The sequence below is a fragment of the Benincasa hispida genome, chromosome 1, assembly GCF_009727055.1.
Source record: "Benincasa hispida cultivar B227 chromosome 1, ASM972705v1, whole genome shotgun sequence".
In the NCBI taxonomy this organism is placed as follows: Eukaryota; Viridiplantae; Streptophyta; class Magnoliopsida; order Cucurbitales; family Cucurbitaceae; genus Benincasa; species Benincasa hispida.
The window spans coordinates 89,860,471-89,865,581 of record NC_052349.1 but is presented as its reverse complement, the minus strand read 5'-3'; the positions used below and the strand labels follow the sequence as shown (position 1 = coordinate 89,865,581).

Here is a 5,111-nt window from a genome sequence, read left to right as displayed (position 1 = left end):
AGAAAGAGAGATGTGCCTAAAGCGGCATGCAAGCAAACTGTGCACGCTAAGAGAAAAGGAGAGATGTTCGAAATTACTATCACAATCAAGCCGCCCCCCTACCCTATCTCTAAAACTCTAAAAGGGCCCGTCACTTCGTTCGTACCTTCTTGGCTTAGGCTTCCAACTGAACTGACTTTATGGCCTTGCCTCCCTGCGCCTCCTCATTCTATGAGATCGTCACGTTTTCCCTGGTGGATGACGTAAGCCCCTCCAATTTACTCTTCATATTGGAGGATTTAATGATCTATGGAGTGCAATCCGGCTCTTACGCGGATTTCTTATCGACGTATTTAATGGAATGTATGTATTTTACATAGTTCGAGAGGAAAGGGAGGACGGGTTGGTTCGAGGACCCGTTGGTCAGAGAAACGAGTGAAACAAGGACTATGTGAAGTAAAGTCGCCGACTGCTACTAAGAACCTAACAGAACCAATGCATAAAAGGACCTCTAGACAATGTAGTTATGAATTGAAGGTAGTATAGCGATGAGGCAGCTGTCTAAGTGATGAGACGGTGGTTTTGAGGTATTGTTGGTATCTTTTCTTTCAAGAATGTAAGTCATCGCCGAGAAAGCTTTTCTTTTCTTTAGGGTGGATCATGATCATCTTTGAACACATTCTTCATCAGTTCAGTCTTACTAGTAGCTACCTTCTCGTCAGTATTTGGTGTGTATAAGAGACAGGATCATGATCATCTTTGAACACATTCTTCATCAGTTCAGTCTTACTAGTAGCTACCTTCTCGTCAGTATTTGGTATTTTCTCGTCTGATTCTAATCTTGGGTTAGTTACCTCTCTGAGTTCTTCTTTATCTAATAGCGTTCTGTCAACACTCAGACTAGTATCGACATCAGAAGTGAGCTGACTTTTCTCAGTATTCTCCTCTCTTTTTTCAGCTGAGAGAATTTCTCCATTAAACTTTGTTTGATTAAGAGTCAGTAAATTGAGATTTTGAATCTGTTGTGATTTGATTATTCGTTTTCCAATGTAATCTATGCAAGACAAGTCAAAGATATCAATTGGATTAGTATCTTTCCAATGTAATCTATGCAAGACAAGTCAAAGATATCAATTGGATTAGTATCGACCCAGACATCTTGTTGATATACTGGTATCCTCTAGGTCTCCAGCTTAATCCCAAGCTTGACCAATGTCTCTTTCTTTTTGATGTTAAGTGTGTGCCAATCAATCCGGAAGTTGGATTCCACAGGGACCTGTTGTGTACGAGATGGCTCCGCGTACTGTGACTCAAACCATTCAGGTTGGACCATGTTTTTCGCTGGTCCCTTGAACTTGAGTACATCGGTTCCATCTTTTGTAGTGTAGTAATAGGATTTCGGTGCTAAAAAGTATCATTTCATGATTCTGTCCTCTAGCTTGAACTTCCCTAAGACTGAAGAAGAAATCACATCTTCCAGTAGTGGCTTACCAAGCACAACTGAGTCTGTGTCCGTGTAGTAGCAGTCCTCTCTTGAAATATAAGGGTACATATAGATCCTAGCAGCAGCCGTGACAGCAGCTGATAGTTGGACAGCTGAGTTCCTCGGTGGGTTCCAATAATCTTCGTTTGTCCCGGTATTGCTATGGTAGGCAACAATGTAGTAGTTATCGCAAAGCATATCAGCGAATATCAACTCACTATTTCTGATTAAATCTTTGTATCGACTTGAATCGCAGACCTCGGTTGTGGTGCTTTTAGGGTTAATGCCAAATCGACCGTATAACGAATTCATAAGGATCTTGTACACATAGGACAAGGACTCATTACCAGATCTCCTTGCCTCTAACCTGCTTTCAAAAAGTGAGCTAACAAAGTTCTTGAATGGGTATTCCTTTCTCTCAAAGAGGTAGCCTGAGATTGGGAGAATAGTGTAGCCTAGATCTCTTGGATACTTTAACTCCTCGCTATAGTAGACTCCAACAAATTCCCCGGTTGGAAAGATGAGTGTTTCATTCTTGTCTCGATAGGGAAGAAAGGGCCTCTTCAGAGTCTTCGGACATACCACATATGCCTCAATAAAGCCAAAGATGCTATCTAAGTTCATGCCTTCCAGATTACCATGCCAGACAGGAACACCACCAGGCATTGGAAATTCCTTCATTACAAAGGGATAGAGAGAGTTCACATCGTAGTAGTCAAGGTTCTCCCCATATGGAATGTATGTATCTGTATGACCACCATAGTATGCACGCCTTATAAAGTTGTCTTCATTTTGGGTTGGGATGTGGATTGGCCAATTAGATACATCGTAGTATTTCATACGATAGATGCTTAGAGCAAGGGAAGAAAGGGTTATCTTGCTTTCTATGTCAATAGTGTACAACTTCCTTCTAATATATCTCTTGTGCTTTTTGCATTACACCTCCAAGCAGCAGGATATCCTGCTTCATATAGTCTAACAAGTCTTTTTTCATTCTTGACAGATTTTCAGGTGTAACCTTATCATATTGAATAGACCCTTTCGAACCAAGAGCTGGGCATAAATTTGTAGCTAGTGAGCTCAGTTTGCCAGGGAGGAGATGAAAGGAGTCTCTAAAGCGGAATAACATCTTCTTATTGTTATTATAGACTGCTAACTCGTAAAGCATATTGTTCCTCATCAGTGGTTTTAGCTTGTAGTTCTTGTGATGACATGCTAGGTGCTTAAGCAATAAAATTCCATCGAATCGCGAGAAGTTGTGGAAGTAAATTGTGAGAATCTCTTTCTCTTTTCTAACTATCGCTGATATCCTCAATACCAAGTCACGAAGAACCTTAGTACTCCTTTCTTCAAAGGAATCCAGGACGATTGTGTAGTCCTCACTGAAGTAGGTATCCATCATCTGATCATTGATAGGTTTACTGGGACGAACCATCAAGAGACCAGCAGCATAAGGCATATGAACGTTATCAACCAGCAGAGTTTCGGTATCAGCAACAATGAATGGTTTCAGCTTAGTGCTAGATACTTTCAGCGCAGTGATATAGGTAGGATTGTTACGATGCTTTCTATTACCAATCTTTCTTGCTCTTATTGGATTGATCTCGCACAATTTGCCTTGAATGATTTCTGAAAGAGTGCTTTCTCTCTCCTTTTCTGATAAGGCTTTCCTTTCTTTCTTTTTACCCTCCATATAGACTCGAATCATCAGTCTTTTTATAAAATTCCTATCGTAATGTTCAGCATATTTCAGTATATATCGTGATATATTTGCATAGATCTCTTTCATAGGAATTAACTGACTATCTTGAGTAGTTAAGGGGATAGCCTCACCAAGAGTAAATGAAAACTCCTCCCCGTAAGATCGCTTCATTGTAAAGAATTGTGAACTTACCGTAACCTCTTAAGGATGGGTAAGCAAACTGGATTAAGAGATCCATTGTTGTTAGACAAAGAAGGTCAATATCGTTAACAAGAGGGTAAGGTTCGCGGAAGTTATGGGATGCTATGACTAGCCCTGAATGGGGGTCCTGATGTGAAGTTTGTTCAATCTTTTGATACAAGCGATTCAATAACAGTTCTGTTTTCTTGCTGTCATTGTCCTTGCATTTGTTTGCATCTTCTTTCTCATCATTTTCATAATGTACACAATAATTGAATCCAGACCCATCAGACTTTTGCTGAATCTGGCGCTGGAAGTTATCCCACTGCTGAACATGAGCTTCCCAAGAAGGATTAGAATCACCGCATATATCACGAGTATAGTTCTCGTAAGAGGTCAGGATACCATTGATTTTCTCATTCCAAGTATCCTTCATACTATTGCTTTTCATTACCGATGGTATTTCTTTTTTCATTTAAGCATTTCTCAAGTATTTCTAATGGGATTACATTACTGATGAGTACTCCCTGAGGTTTCCACCTACATTCTTTTGGATGAACTCGTTGAGAATTTTCAGTGGAGGACCCATTCCTCTAAAGACTTCGCTATAAAATTGAGGAAGAAAATCGCTATATGCAGCTGTTGTTATAAAGTTGTCGTATACAGTGTATATGGGTGCTCCATGATCAAGCATTAAGTCAATGACTTTCATTGCAATATAGGCATCCCTCTGATGGATGAAGTTTACGAAGGTAGAGATTGCTGTCTTCCTACGATCTCTCTTATCAGAAGATACTCTGAGAGTCACCCGACGCCTCTTCTTATGGAGTTTATCATAAACCCATATATTTATGGGTTCCATTTCCGTATAATCCTGTACCGTTGTAAAATAAGGGATACCATAAAAAACAGAGGACTATCAGAAGCAGATGCAATCCATCCTATATTTTTGATCAACTGCATCAAGCATTCCAAGCTATCATATTTCGTTTTCCAGAACTGAAAGCAGATTTTCGCAATAATGAAGCTTTCTGCTGGTGTGATGTAAAGAGCGAGATGTGATCTTAGATCACTGGCTACGCTAATTAATGTTTTCCCATAGATCTTAGGCATAAAGATACCTTTGACGAGATCACGATCAAAGTGTGTACAAACAATATATATTTGAGAGATTATCATCATTCTTCAGTTCTTCTTTCATGTACTCCATGAGCTCTTCAAAAGGATGAAAGAATAAACATCTTGGGATTTGCCATCCGAAGAACGAATGAGATTCGTTCTCTTAGCCAGAGTTTCATCCAACAAAAAGTAACTTATGATCTGATATGCACTCGCAGAGGCGTCTTGGGTAATTGGTATATACAAATATGAAGACTTCCCATAAGAAGAATTTAACACTCCGGATAAGAACTGAAAGGGGTGTTTTGCTTCCCGAGAAAACTCGAGTCAATCTTTCTGACTTTTGCCAAATACATTGGCATTTAACCAATGATCAACCTCTTGAGGGGTCTCGAAAGACTTGTAATGGAACGCTATAGCACAATTAGCATTTTTGCGGAAATCCTTCTCATTACAGATTGTTTTGTGGCTTTCATCCGCTCCGCAAAGACTATCAAGCTTCTTGCTAGATCACGATCATGGAAATGCAAGATACCACTGCGGTAGATTCTACCACGGAAATCCAGAAAGGCTGGCAAATCAAACTGATACCCATCGTAGTCTTTTGCTAGATTGAGCATCAATTTCTCAGTGTTAGCACGCTGTATG

General features: G+C 39.9%; 1 pseudogene; it reads right to left on the bottom strand.

Annotated features, from left to right (window-relative positions):
* Nucleotides 1-1,100: 1,100 nt before the first annotated feature.
* On the bottom strand, nt 1,101-4,682 carry LOC120091627 (annotated as a pseudogene).
* Nucleotides 4,683-5,111: the final 429 nt, after the last annotated feature.